The sequence below is a fragment of the Meriones unguiculatus genome, chromosome 12, assembly GCF_030254825.1.
Source record: "Meriones unguiculatus strain TT.TT164.6M chromosome 12, Bangor_MerUng_6.1, whole genome shotgun sequence".
Taxonomy (NCBI): domain Eukaryota; kingdom Metazoa; phylum Chordata; class Mammalia; order Rodentia; family Muridae; genus Meriones; species Meriones unguiculatus.
The window spans coordinates 43,056,911-43,073,355 of NC_083360.1; positions in this window are offsets into that span (position 1 = coordinate 43,056,911).

The following is a 16,445-nucleotide window of genomic DNA, read 5'->3' on the forward strand; positions in this document are numbered from 1 at the left end:
TATATCTATGTTCACAATGTACCTGGAAGCTAAGTGTTGCTTTCTACAAAAGCAACATGCTCCTCCTCCATTTTTAAAAGAATTTCATGTTAAAATAGTTAAGATTTGTTTGGCATTATAGAAAGCAGGTGAATGCTGGGCCTTTTTTAAATGGTTATGATAGAAAGTTGAACTGTAAATATTTATTATTTCAATTAATTTCTTAATTTATTTACTTTATATACCAATCACAATTTCCTCTTTCTACTGCCTTCCCAGTACTTTCCTTCCATTGTCTTTCCCCTTATCCACTACTATTACCAAATTCTGCTCCATCTTTTAGCCCTGCAAGGCAAATTGTGGGTCTAAGGTTTTGAGGTAGGGTTGGTGTCCCAATCCCTCTTTTGGAAGTTGTGCCTTATTACAGGAGGTGGCTGGTTCAGGCTCCATATCCCCCATTGTTAAGAGTTTTAGCTAGGGTTACTCTCATCAATTCCTTGAAGTTTCCATTGTCTTAGGATTCTAACTCATCCCTGAAAGTCCCCTCAATCCAGTTGTCTTTCTTTTTAATCTCTCCTTCCATCATACCCCTATGTAATCCCTTCTGATCCCATTCCCACCCCAGTCTTCTCCCTCTATCACCCCCCCAAGTCTAATCTATTTCTCCTTATCAGTGAGATTCAAGCATCGCTGTTGGGTTGTCCTTGTAATTTAGCTACTTTGGGTCTGTAGATTGTAGGATAGTTATCCTATACTTTATGGGTAAAATCCATTTACAAGTGAGTATATACCATGTCTTTCTGCTTCTAGATTACCTCACTCAGGACAATCTTTTCTAATTCTATCCATTGGCCTGCAAATTTCAGGATGTCATTATTTTTAATGACTGCATAGTATTCCATTGTGTAAAAATGTATCACTTTCTCCCCCTTTGGTTAAGGTACATCTACCTTTTTTCCAGTTCCTGGCTATGACATATAAAGCTGCTATGAACATAGATGAGAAAGTGCCCTTGTGAAATGGTAGAGCACCTTTTGTGTCTATGAACAGGACTGGTATAGCTACATCTTGAGGCATATCTAATGCCAAGTTTCTGAGAAACCACTAAATTGATTTCCAAACTGACTGTATATGTTTGCATCCCCACCTGCATTAAAGTGTTTCTCTTGCTCCACATCCTCAGCACATAAGCTGTTGTCTGAGTTCTTAACAGTCATTTTTATTTTAATTTCCCTGATGTCTTTAGAACAATTTTTTTTTTAAATTGCTTCTTGGCCATTAGTGATTTTCTGTCATGAGTGCGCTGTTTAGATCTGAACCCCGATATCAATTGGGTCATTGTGTTTGTAGATGTCTTTTTGTTTTTGTTTTTTCTTTGTTTGTTTTAGTTTTTTAATATTTTTTTTGATATCAGCCCTCTGTTGAATGAAGTGTTAGTGAAGATGTTTTCCTATTATATAGAATGCTGTTTCATCATTTTGATCGTGTTCTTTGCCTTACAGAAGATTTGCTGTTTCATAAGGTTTCATTTATGAATTGTTGAATTTTTTCTTTTCTTTTTTATTAAAGTTATATTTTTTATATTTATAGTTTATTTACTTTGTATCCCAACTGTAGCCCCCTTCCTTATTCCCTCCCTCTCCCACTCTCTCTCATCTTCTCTCTACCCCTCTCTAAGACCACTGATAGGGGAGATCCTCCTCCCCTTCCATCTGATCTTAGCTTATCAGGTCTCATCAGGACTGGCTGCAATGTCCTCCTCTATGGCCTGTCAAGGTTGCTCCTCCCTCAGAGGTGGGGAGGTCAAAGAGCCAGCCATTGAGTTCATGTCACAGATAGTCTTAGTTCCCCTTACTAGGAAACCTACTTGGCTACTGAGCTGACATGGACTCCATCAGAACAGGAGCTCTAGGTTCTATTCATGCATGGTCTTCATTGGAGTGAGGTATCCCAGAAGCAGAAAGACACACATGGTATATACTCACTTATAAGTGGATACTAGACCTGTAAGATAGGATAAACATACTAAAATCTGTACACTTAAAGAAGTTAAACAAGAAGGAGGACCCAGGGTAAGATGATCAATCCTTACTTAGAAAGACAAATGGGATGGAAATTGGCAATAGGAGAAAACAAATAAGAGGGCAGGAGCCTACCACAGAGGACCTATGAAAGACTCTACCTAGCAGTGTATCAAAGCAGATGCTGAGACTCATAACCAATCCTTCGGGAGAGTGCAGGGAATCATATGAAAGAAGGGGAGTTACCAAGATCTGGAGAGGACAGGAGCTTGACAAGGACCAAATATATCTGGACATAAGGATCTTTTCTGAGACTGATTCTCCAACCAAGGACCATGAATTGTTGCTCTTCGTGCCTGAACTATTGTTGTTCTGTTCAGGTATTAAGATTACATGATATGTGTACATGTATTAAGATTACATGATATGTGTAACCTCTTGGCAGGTAGAGAAAGAAGGTTTAAGCTAGAACTGGAGAGATGGCTCAGAGGTTAAGAGCACTGATTGCTTTTCCAGAGGTCATGGGTTCAATTCCCAGGAATCACACGATGGCTGACAACCATCTATAATGAGATCTGTTGTCCTCTTCTGGTGTGCAGGTGTACATGTATACATAATAAGTAAACAAACAAGTCTTTAAAAAAAAAGAAGATTTAATCTAAATGGATCCTTTATGGACCTCTTTATGGTCCTTTCTTTTGAAAATGGAAGATCAAGATGTTGTATTTCTTTTATTGTTTTGTTTTAAGGAATAAATTCTAAGTCATACAAATTGATTGTATTGAACTTTTGCATTCAAATAAATAATTGTTAAACATTTGCATTACACAATAATCTTATGCCTACACAGGCCCTTACTATGTAGATCAGGATGGGCTTGAACTCAAATGCTTATTTCTGAATCCCCCATATCTAGTTGCAAGCCTTGTTCTAAAAATCTTTTGTCTCAATGTTGTATAAACTCTGCTCCCAAATGGTTTCCTGGTATGTCAATAAAGCAGCTTACAGCCAATCACTGAATAGGGCAGGGAATAGGGCTGGACATTCTGCCAGCCAGGGGAGGAGGAGCTGGAGGGGAGAAAATGAGGATTCACCCTGGGCCTTGGGCAGAGGTCCAGGACACAACAGGAGAGGAGCTCAGCAGGAAAGCTACAAGGTGCAAGCATCCTAGGATGTGCACTGGGAAGAAATCCTATTAGGCTAGAGTTTAAGAATACAGTATTGATTGCTCAGTTCTTGTATTGTGAAGCTTACTATAAACAAAAAGATTATTAAATATGAAAACAGAATTAATGCAAGTTCAAATATTTGATAAAATGGATCAATGATACATTTCATAGTGAACTTTTCAAACTTCAATTTCAATCTATTTCTATACTGTAGCTTCATTTTTTTATATACCTCAGGGTTCATTTTGGACATTTTGTATCATTCTCACAATTAGTTCCTGTATCCATGTTATGCGTTTTATGCTAGTCATAGAATTCCTTTGTAATCTCAAATATTATTATCATATTGAGAGACATGTCTAAATTCTTCCCTTTCTGGCTTCCTTAGATTGAAGCCTTTTTTCCACTTATACCTACTTAAAAAACAATTTTGATGGCATCAACTTTCCTATTATGTATTTTATCACACTCTGCTCTTATTTGTTTTTCTCCTCTTTGCTGTTTTGTTTTTGCTTGCCCCATTTTTATCAATGCCTTAACACCACAGACCTACAAGCAAGCTTATCATTTGGGGAATTTTTCATCTTTTGAACACTCATAAGATTATGTTACTGAACTGATTTATGATGGATCCCAAGGCAGCTCCCAGAAGGGCAATGACTGAAAGGGAAATCATATGAGTAGAAGGTTGATATATTGTGTCCTTTGGATATCATTTTAACCCCAAGGTTTATGGAAGGAATGTGCATTGAATTCATTCAAGTGCACATGACGTACTCAATAATTATGGAATCATTATGTTCCCCCCCCAAAAAAAAATCAATGAATATTAAAACCCCATGGAGCTGCCTCTGGAGCTTTCCAGATCTGCCCCCTCCCTCTCTGTGTTTGTCCTCATTGATTTTTTTCTCATTTGTCCATATAATAAAATTATGATAATAAGTACAGTTTCTGAATTTATGTATGTGATCAGTTGATAAAAGTTATTGCGTCTCTATATAGTCATCATAACATCTAACACTATGCTATATTGCAAAGCATTTTTTAATATTGAATTGGAAGGGGGCAGGGAGGAGACGAATGAGGGACGGTAGGATTAGGAGAGAAAAAAGGAGGGGGTTATGGCTGGGATACAAGTGAATGACCCGTGATTAAAATTTAAAAAAAAATTCACTTATTGATTGTTGCTCTTAGAGCCTGTGCTGTTGGTGTTCTGTTCAGGAAGTTGTCTTCTGTGCCAATGAGTTCTAGGCTGTTCCCCACTTTTTTTTCTAACCGATTTAGAGTATCTGGTTTTATGTTGAGGTCTTTGATCCACTTGGACTTTAGTTTTGTGCAGGGTGATAAATATGGATCTATTTTCATTTTTCTGCATGTATACATCCAGTTGGACCAGCACTATTTGTTGAAGATTCTGTCTTTTTTCCATTGAATGGATTTGGTTGCTTTGTCAAAAATCAAGTATTCATAGGTGTGTGGGTTTATTTCTGGGTCTTCTATTCGGTTCCATTGATCCTCCTTTCTGTTTATATGCCAATACCATGCAGTTTTTATTACTATTGCACTGTAGTACAGCTTGAGATCAGGGATAGAGATACCTCCAGATGTTCTGTTGTTGTACAGGATTGTTTTGGAGATTCTGGGTTTTTTTGTTTCTCCATATGAAGCTGAGAATCTTTTTTTCAAGGTCTGTAAAGAACTGAGTTGGTATTTTGATGGGAATTGCATTGAAACTTTAGATTGCTTTTGGCAGGATGGCCCTTTTCACAATGCTAATCCTACCAATCCATGAGCACGGGGTATCTTTCCATCTTCTGATATCTTCTTCAATTTCTTTCTTCAGAGACTTGAAGTTTTTCTCAAACAGGTCTTTCCCTTGCTTGGTTAGTGTCACCCCAAGGTACTTTATGTGGTTAGTGGCTATTGTGAAGGTTCTGTAAAGCAAAGGACACTGTCATCAAAACAAAGTGAGTGCCTACAGATTGGGAAAGAACCTTCACCAACTCTTTATCTGACAGAGGGCTAATATCAAGTATATATAAAAAACTAAATAGGCTGAAAAAGCAACAAACCAAGTAATCCAATTAAAATATGGGAAACAGAGCTAAACAGAGAATTCTCAAATAGAGGAATATCGAATGGTAGAGAAATACTTAAAGAATTGCTCAACCTCATTAGCCATTAAGGAAATGCAAATCAAAACGACCCTGAGATTTCACCTTCCACCCATCAGAATGGCCAAGATGAAAAACTCAAATGACAACACATGCTGGAGAGGTTGTGGAGAAAGGGGAACCCTCCTCCATTGCTGGTGGGAATGTAAACTTGTACAACTGAGAGACCAAAAGATAAAGTAGTAGCGATCTTTAAGACATAGAATAGGCCGGGTATAGTTAGTAAATGCCCTGAGAGGGAGAGCTACCTCACTGCGTTCTTTCCCCACCCACTAGAGATACAGTTGCTAGGAAACTGGACCCTCCCCCTAGGGAGGGACACCTTGTCATTAATGGTCTGGGAACCTTCCTATAGCCAATCGATTCAAAATGTAGCATCTTGACCAATAGATGCTTGCCAGGCAGGAATCGCCCCTGCCTTGGGCATGCTGGGATGGGCCAGAATCTATATATCACTCAACTAACCTGGGGGCGGCGCGCTCAGCTCCCACCACTTCGGCGGTGGGGCTGTGTAGGCCCAAGCTGCAGCTTGTAATTTACAATAAAAAGACCCTCATGTGTTTTGCAACAGAGTCGATTCCTGTAGATCTTTTGGGGGCTCGCAAACTGGGTATAACACAACCACTTTGGAAGTCAATCTGGTGCTTACTCAGACAATTAGGAATAGTGCTTCCTCAAGACCCAGATATACCACTGCTGGGTATATACCCAAAACTTGCTCAAGTACACAACAAGGACATTTGCTCAACCATGTTTGTAGCAGCTTTATTTGTAATAGCCAGAACCTGGAAGCAACCCAGAAGTCCATCAATGGAGGAATGGATACAGAAATTGTGGTATTTTTACACAATGGAATACTACTCAGCAATCAAAAAAGAGGAAATCATGAAATTTGCAGGCAAATAATGGGATCTAGAAAAGATCATTCTGAGTGAAGTATCCCAGAAGGAGAAAGACACACATGGTATATACTTGCTTATATAGACCTACAAGATATGATAAACATAATGAAGTCTATACACCTAAAGAAGATAAACAAGAAAGCAGACATGAGATAAGATGATCAAACCTCACTTAGAAAGACAAATGAGATGTGCATTGGACTTATGACAGGAGTCTACCGAAGAAGGCATCTGAAAGACCCTACCATGCAGAGTTTCAAAACAGATACTAAGACTCATAACCAAACCTTTGGCAGAAGGGAAGTTAGTATAATGGGGAAAAGATACCAGCCCCACAAGGACCAAATATATCTGGGCACAGGGTTTTTTTCTGAAACTGTTTCTCCAACCAAGGACCATGTATGGATATAACCTAGAACCTTTATTTGGAGGAAGCTTTTGGTAGCTCAATAACTAATTGGTTTCCCATAGTAAGGGGAACAGGGACTATCTCTGACAGGAACTCAATGGCAGGCTCTTTGACCTCCCCACCTCCCAAGGGAGAAGCAGTCCTGCTAGGCCACAGAGGAGGACTTTGCAGCCAGCCCTGAAGATACCTGATAAAACAGGGCCAGACGAAAGGGGAGGAGGTCCTCCCAATCCGTGGACTTGGAAAGGGACAGGGAGAAGCTGAGGGAGGGTGGGTGGGATTGGGAGGAAATAAGGGAGCAGGATACAGCTGGGATACAGTTAATAAAATGTAACTAATAATAATAAACAATAACAAATTCAAACAGTTAAAACATTAATAGCAAACTTTAAAAAGATTACGTAAGGACCAGTTAGCAATTTGTAGTTTGTGGGAGAAATGTTGAAGCAGAGTTGAAGAGAAACCTCTATTAGAATCAACTAAGGTCATTAACAACAACTGCATTTTTCTGAGATTAGTGCTATGGTACTAATACATTTGGACAAGATCTAGAAATAAGCATTTTATTAAAATGCCTAGGTAATTCTTATGTACACAAAGCTTTTGGATTAGGTGTCCAAATCTATGACATGATCAGGTATCTTACAGAAGTTTACTACATGAAATATATACACTCATATAGACATATAATATAGGATAAACCTACTAAATCTGTACACCTAAAGAAGCTAATCAAGAGGGAGGACTCTTGCTAAAATGTCAGTTCCTATCCAGAAAGGCAAAGAGGCTGGACATCAGAAGAAGGAGAAAAGAGGGAACAAGTCAGGAGCCTGTCACAGAGGACCTCTGAAAGGCTCTGCCCTGCAGACTATCAATGCAAATGCTGAGACTTATGGGCAACCTTTGGGCAGAGTGAATGGAATCTTAGGAAAGTAGTGGGAAACAGTAAGATCTGGAGAGGACAGGAACTCCACAAGGAGAGCAACAGAACCAAAAAATCTGAGCACAGGGGTCTTTCCTGAGACTGATATTCTAACCAAGGACTATGCATGGAGATAACCTAAAACCTCTGCACAGATGTAGCCAATGGCAGTTCAGTATCCAAGTGGGTTCCATTGTGATAGGAACAGGGACTGTCTCTGACATGAACTGATTGGCCTGCTCTTTAATTACCTCCCCCTGAGGGCGAAGCAGCATTACCAGGCCACAGAAGAAGACAATGCAGCCACTCCTGATGAGACCTAATTGACTAGGATCAGAAGGAAGGAAAAGAAGTCCTCCCCTATCAGTGGACTTGTGGAGGGGCATGCATGCAGAGGGTGGAGAAAGGGAGGGATTGGGACAGGAGAAGGGAGAGAACCATAGGGGGGATACAAAGTGAATAAAGTGTAATTAATAAAGAAAAAAACAGTCAAAAAATAATAAAATATATACAATTACTAAAATTGAAAATAAAAACATTTTGTCCTTTCACCCATTTAAAAATTATTTTCAGGTGTGGGTACAGACTGTGTTCTGGAATACATAAAGTCTGTTGGTGTCTAAAAATCTGTCCTCATATTTTTTATTATTTTCTACTTAAAAATTTACTAAAATAATGATATATGTTAAAGGATATGTATAATACCAATGAACATCTATGTATTAAATATGCTTTAAGTTTCTAGTCGTTATAAGAGAAAACACCACTCTACTAAACACACTGCATTGTATTGGTCCAGCAGAATTCTGAGGGCAAAGCCTCCCAAAGTCTACAGGAATTAAGACAATAGGGATAATTTATAATATTTACCCAAGATTTCTTGTTATTTTTCTTGTACTTAACAAAAGGATAAACATATTATTGTCGTTATTTGTAATTTATAGAATTTATAGAAATATTTAGTATGGAATGAAACTGTCGATTGTTAAAATTTCTCAATGTCCTATTTACTTTTGACTGAAAATTGACAATTGTTGACAGTCTATAGATTTGTAAAATTTTGTCTTGAAAGCAAGTAGTATCATTAAAATTATGGTCATGAAAAAAAAAGAAAAAAAAAAGAAATCCCCAATATCCTTAGCCATCAGAGAAATGCAAATCAAAATGATGCTGCGATTCTATCTTACAACCATTGAAATGGCCTAGATCAAAAGCTCATGTGACAGTGCATGTGGGCAAGGACGTAGAGACAGGAGAATACTCTTTCATTGCTCATGGGAGTATAAACTTGTACAAGTTTGGAAATCAATCTGGCACTTCATCAGACAATTGGGAATGGTGCTACCTCAAAACCCAGCTATATAACTCTTGGTCATATACCTGAAAGATGCTCCACCATACAACAAGGACATTTGTTCAACTCCATCCATACCAGCTTTATTTACAACAGAATCTTGAAACAGATGTCCTTCAACAGAGGAATGGATACAGAAATTGTAGCACATCTACACAGCAATGCTACTCAGCTATTAAAAACAAGGAACTCATGAAATTTGCAGGCAAACAGACAGAATTTAAAAATAGCAGGACAGGAGCATACTGCAGAGGGATTCTGAAAGACTACCTAACAGTGTATGAAAGCAGATGCTGAGACTCATAACCAAACCTTCAGCAAAGTGCAGGGAATAATATGAAAGAAGGGGTAGTTAGTAAGACCTGAAGAGGACAGAAGCTCCACAAGGACCAAATATATCAGGACCCAGGGGTCTTTTCTGAGACTTTTTCTCCAACCAAGGACCATGTATGTATATAACCTAGAACCCCTGCTCAGATGTAGCCCATGGTAGCTCAGTATCCAAGTGGGTTCCCTGTAAGGGGAACAGGTACTATTTCTGACATGAACTCAATGGCTGGCTCTTTGACCACCCCTGAGGGAGAAGCAGCCTAGCTAGACCACAGAGGAGGACACTGCATCTAGTCCTGAAGATACCTGATAAGCTAGGGTTAGATAGAATTGGAGGAGGACCTCCCCTATCAGTGGACTTGGAAAGGGACAGGGAGGAGATGAGGGAAGGAGGGCAGGACGAAGAGTGAATGAAGGAGGGGGCTATGGCTGGGATACAAAGTAAATAACCTGTCATTAATATAAAAAATAAAAATTATAAAAAAAAATCATTGAGTGAAGTAACCCAGAACCAGAAAGACAGGCAAAGAATATATTCACTTATAACCAGATATTAGCCATATAATTCAGGATAGCCAACTACAATCCAAAGACTGAAAGAAGCTAGGTAACAAAAAGGACCCTATAGAGTACTGTTAAATCTCATTTAGAAGGGAAAATAAAATAGCCACAGAAAATATTTGAAGAGAGGGAACAGGATGGGAACCTACCATAGATGTCTTGTGAAAGACTCCATCAAGCAAAGGATTGAAGCAGATGCTAAGACTCATAGCCAGTCTTTGGGCAGAGCTCATGGAGTAGGGTATAGAAAGACCAAATGGGACAGGAAGTTCATAAGAGAATACTAACAGAACCTACAAATCTGGGCCCAGGAGGTCCTATAAAAATAATGCACCAACCAAAGACCATGAATGGAGATGATTTAGATTCCTTGTTCAGATGTAACTCAGAGGCACCTTAGTCTCCATGTGGGTACCCGAGTAAGGGGACCAGAGGCTGTCTTTGACATGGTCTCTGTAGCCAGCTCTTTGATAATTTTTCCCTGGTTGAGGGTCCTCACCAGGCAACAGAGGAAGAGGATGCAGGTAGTCCTAAAGAGACTTGATTAGCTGGGGTCAGATGGTAGGGGAGGAGGGCTCCAGCTTTCTGAGGAATAAGGGAAGGTAATAGAGGGAAAGAGGAAGGGAAGATGTAACCAGAAGGAGACAAGGAAGAGGACTACAGTTGGGATATAAAGTGAATAAATTATTAAAAATAAATCTAAATTCATAAAAGAAGAAAAATCTTGTCATTTTTCAGGTCACCAACACATGTTCTAGACATTTCCCCCTGTACCTCTCCCCCTCTCTTCTCACTTCCACCTTTCTTCATATCCACATGTGGACTCCCTCACACAAAGCCATACTCAGGTGTTTCTTGGTTGCTAAGAATGTTGAATTTAAAGTAAAAGTCAGAGGAGCCCATTTCTTGATCTTTAATCATAGAATTGAAGCATTCAGGAGATTTTTAATATGACTTTCTAATAGATAATAACTGATGTTTGCACATTGTACTTGTTGATCTACTCATTTTCCCAAGAAACAAACTCTTTAATGTTAATTAAAGTCTATGTATATTATAAGAAGGTAAAAACATGAGGAAGTGAGAAAGGCAGAATAGATAGATGATGAAAATGTGTTTACACTGTAGAAAACTATTATTAAATTCTTCCTTAACTGTGGTGATAGAACTTAGTGCTAATCCAACTGAAAATCCAACTCTGTTCAGTTTTTTCTACAATTTGTTATTCATCCCTGAATGTAGGATGGATCTATAAACAATAACTCTTATACTATAACTTACCATTCAACAAATGAAAAGAGGAGTGGAGACACCTGTTATGGAAAAGTGAAGCAAAAGAATCCCATTGGTAATTGTGAGATTACCAATTACTGAACAAAACATATTCTAGTATGTATAGAAATATATATATATATATATAATTTTTGATATTATGTATCTATCCATTAATATTTTATTTAGAATAGGAGTGGGGTTTCAGAAATATTACGAAGGATAACAGTGCCAACTGTGAGTGTGAGCAAATTAGTTTGACTTGGTGTGATTTGCAGCACCCAGTGTCTGATCTGAAAATAAAATATTTGTAAAAACATAGCCTAGTAAATTATTCTTATAAGAATGAAATACATTGTTTTTCTTTCACATATTATAATGTTTATGCCAGTAATAACAAGACAAAATGAAGGTTTACAAGAACATTCAAATTTACTTGTCTAATATGGTAAGTCATGAAGAATCATGAGTAGATTATAGCAATTGATTTAATCATTATAACCATCAGGGACAGGATCAAAAGGGCATGTCCAGTCATCTGTGTGTGCTGATTTTCTTCTAAGATTTTATTTTTTCAAGTCTAGAGAAAGCATCTCTACAAGAAAGGTGTTCTGGCTAGTTTAGTGGAACAGGAAGATGTAAAAAAGAATACCCTCTTACCTTCATCTCAGAAATCAATGAAGATACACAAACCAAGGACAGTGCATGGAGAGGACTTAGACCCCCAGCTCAGAGGTAGCCCATGGCAACTTATTTCCATGTGGGTGCCCAAGTAAGAGCTACAGGGGCTGCCTCTGTCATGAACTCAGTTGCTTGCACTTTGATCATTACCTCCTGGTGATGCAGCCTTGCCAGGCCATAGAGGAAGTAGATCCAGGCGGTCATGATGAGACTGGATAAGGTAGGGTCAGGTGGTAGGGGAGAACTCCACCTTTCAGTGGAGTAGGTGAAGAGGATAGGGAGAATGAAGGAGGGTGGAACTGGGAGGAGGTAAGGGAGAGTGCTAAATTGGTATATAAAATGAATAAATTTAAAAATAATAAATAAAATTTTGTGCTATTTTTCTTACATGTATGTGAACAAAAGTCTGTTCAACCTATATGAGGTATGTACAACAGACTAGAGAAATAATTCTGTGTATATCTAGGTTGGTAATGCATGAGTTTATTGAGGCTCTAACATACTGTGGAATGAGTAAAATACAGGTTCATGGGTGAATCACAAGCTATTTAACTGGGCACGGTAACATGGCCAGTTAGTTACTTGTGGGAGAAGAACCCCTGGATTTCCCTGAATATTCTACACAAAATTCCAGGGATAGTTTCTTTACCCCAGGATTGGTTTTCTATTTTGTATTTACAGTTCAGAGAGGATCTTTGTAAATCTTATTAATTTTTCAACCTCTGTGACTTGTAAGGTTCACAAGTTTCCAATACTTAGGAAAACCTCTTTGTGTGATAATGTTTCCATTTGGACAACATATCTCTATAACACTTGACCCCTCCCTGAGCTTCCACATTCTTTTCTTGACCTATTCCGTGCTGTATCTTGTATGTTGGAGGAGGTGACAAAAATATCCTATTATTTGTTCCATCTGTGTCAGGGTATTGGGCCACAAGAATCATTTACTATCAACAGCTCTGCTGGTTTACTACTGCAAGGGTGCTTCCTCACTACAAGGGTACTTACCTTCATCACTGGTGGTTTCAAGAAGAAATGCCCCCTTAAGTGTAGGGACTTGAATCTTATTCCTCCGTTGGCTCCAGTCTTTGAAGATGTTATGGGACTTTTTAGAGATGGAGCCTTGTTATAGAAAGATAGTAACGGCATGTGTGCTTTGATGGTTCATACCATCAAGATACTTCCACTTTGCTCTTTACACTTTTTGTGTGCTTGGAGATCTGACTGATCTCACACTTTTAGAAGGTTTATCTACAATAGATACTTACCCAGGCTTGGAGATTATAGTTGTATAGGGGATCATAGGTTTAAGACTGCTCTACCTATTGAGTAAATTCCTGCCTCACAATAAGAGCAAGAGATGATCTATGATGTAGTGCAATGGTTCTGACCTATCAAAAGCAGTATCATAGGCTCAATACTCACTATTTTCTCTCACTGTCTCTCTTTACTCACATACATACTCACAAACATGCATACAAACACACACACACATACACACACACATGCACACACACACACACAGCTTATTGCTATCAAGGTTTATGGAGAAGCTGTTTTCTGGTCTGGCTTGGTGCCATGTTGCCTTACATATTTAACTGGAGGGCTGATTTATGAGTAAAATAAGTAACTTTCCCACAAATATTAATATTTCTTCAGTTCTTCTTTTGAGTTTTGCAATATTGAAATCTGACGTTTCTTTGGGGCAAAACACTAGCATACAATCTGCTTAACATTCAGCATAAATGTGTGGTGAACTGGCCTTTCCAAATGGTTTTGCTATCTCTGTCTTTGTTTTCTCACTGTTAATGTTCTTCCAAACTATTGTCTTCATTAGAGACAGGTTCAAGGGCTAACCCAACTTTTATTAACTTTTATTGTTATAACTAATTTAATTTTTAGTTCCTGTTAATCTCTTAATATATCTTCTAAATTAAGCTTTAATAAATATATATTAAATATATAATATATTCAATAATATTTTATTATTATATGATATAAATTATATGTTTGATATATATTAAAGCTTAAATTATATATATATACATATGTATGTATACAACCGTAGCATAGCCTGTATATGCTTATGTGTTATCCAAGGCTTCAATAACCTACTGTAGGATCTTGGGGAAAGTATCTGTAGAGAAGGTGGGAGTGCTTTTTATATTATTAATATTCATAAATGAACCTTGGTTACAGGATAGATTTTGAAGCTATAATGATTATCTTTATATTATTTAATTATTTTCTATTACTTTCCCTTATTTCTAATTTCCATTATGTAACCTCACAAGATTTTCCTTATAATTAAACAATTAGATATTCAAAAGATTTTTTTATTGATTTAGTAAAAATAATTTAGGGTTATTTGAAATTTAAAATTAATGTTTAGAGTTATTTATAAATGACCATAATTTTTATGTAAATAAATTTAGAGAATAGTCTCCTGTTTGCCTTATTACTAAATTATACATGGGCAAGTCCTCAGTACTGAAGAAAGTGCATTTAGAATACCCAGGTTATCAACAGGAAATTAAAGGTTGATGATGTCATCAGCAGGTTAGTTGAACAAAGCTGAACTGCAAGTAGCAAAGGAACCATTTAAAGTAAACAGCCAGGACCTTCCTAAGTTTGTCTTCATTTCTGAGCATGAATAAGTTAAGCCTACAACTTGAGGAAGTACCAATCCAATGTCCAAACTCAGGTGTGTCTGTAGAGATATGAGGGTCATCTCACTGTAGAAAGAGACCACAAACAAAAGTTTTTTTTTAATTAATTTTTTAATTTTTTTTAATATTAGTTACAGTTTATTATCTTTGTATCCTTGCTGTACTGGCTCCCTCATTCCCTCTCAATCCCACCCTCCCTCCCACATCTCCTCCTTGCCCCTTTCCAAATCCACTGATAGGGGAGGACCTCCTCCACTTTCATCTGATCCTACCTCATCAGGTATCTTTGAGGAGGGTATGAGACTGTCGGAGATGAAGCCTTCCTGAAAGAAGTCCATCACAGTGTCAGGGTAGAATAAGTTTATGTTCTTTTCCCATGTCCATTTCTCACTGTTTCTGTCTCCTAGGTGTGGGTAAGATATGAGCTGTCAGCTTACTGATATGGCCACCTACTGACATACCTCTCTTCATTATGGAGTCCCTCTATGGAACAATACTAGCCAAATAAACCGTACTAGCCAAATTCAGGCCTGGCAGCAATGTACCTCTGTGACCTAGCAAGGCTGCTCCTCGCTCTGGGGTGCGGGGGGATGGAGATCAAAGGTTCTTGAAAACTCTGGTTCTGGAGGAAGGAGGCTTGAAGGGAGAGGACTGGCAGTAAAAAGGGCCTACTGTAGAGCAATCTCAAGGATGAGCTGAGAGGAACCTCTGCATGGGACCTCAGATAGTAATATCTAGGCATAAAGAAAGTAAATACCAAGTCCAGGACTGCAGCAGTGCACACAAAGAAACAAGCGGGAAAACTATGTGTTCGCCAGATTGCCTGTCATGTGTTTGGTGATGACCCAGACATACCCAAAGCAACCACAGGGAGATTAGCAGGCAGGAGTCTCACCCTAAGCAGAGGCCTCTTTTTAAACAGCTCTTCCTGTCTCTTGAATGACTTACTGACTACTGACGTGACTTGAATAAGACCCCCACAATGTAACTTTCATTATTTTATGCTGAGGTTTTAGGCTTTCTTTCTCTAAAATTGTGAATACTAAGTCAAAAAAGATATGGTCACTCTCCATCTTTAAGTGGATTTTAAATGCTTTTCAGATTTATTAATGGGGAAAAGTTGAGACAAATTTGCAGTTTGGCTTCATACAGATAAAAGAAAATCAATATGGTTGTAAATATCATTCTCTTAAATCCAAGAGAAGTAGAAATTGGATATCAGAGGTGGGCACTAATGGCTTTATGTCAGACAGTGATCTTAATTCATATGAATTTTATGAAAATTAATCTTTTCTATAAGTAGTAATGGATAATGAAATAATACAAAAATACTACACCAGCTACTTTTTTATTGCTATGAAATATGCAATTCCCAAAGTAACTTAAAGAAGAAAAGGTTTATTTGGCTAGTATTGTTCCGTAGAGGGACTCCATAATGAAGAGAGGTATGTCAGTAGGTGGCCATATCAGTAAGCTGACAGCTCATATCTCACCCACACCTAGGAGACAGAAACAGTGAGAAATGGACATGGGAAAAGAACATAAACTTATTCTACCCTGACACTGTGATGGACTTCTTTCAGGAAGGCTTCATCTCCGGCAGTCTCATACCCTCCTCAAAAAATGCCACTAACTGGGGACTAAGTGGTGAAATAAGTGGCTTTATGCTGAATATTTTTTCTATTTATTTATTTATTCATTCTTCTCTCATACAATACATCCTAACTGCAGCCTCTCCTACCTTGCTTCTCCCAGGCAGCCCCTTACTTCCCCTCTCCCCAAATCCATTACTCCTCTGTTTCCCTTTAGAAAAGAGTATGTAACAAGATTATTGGTTTCTTTTAAACCCCAGTTTTGTTACATAAAAAATATTTTCTTTTAATCCCAGGTGTGGAATATGGAGTTGCTTCAGATTTTTCACAACTGCTGACTGTGATTTGCCTTTTGATCTCCCTCGGGGGCCTGGTTTTTACCAGCTGCAGAATTCTGGGAACTTTTCAGA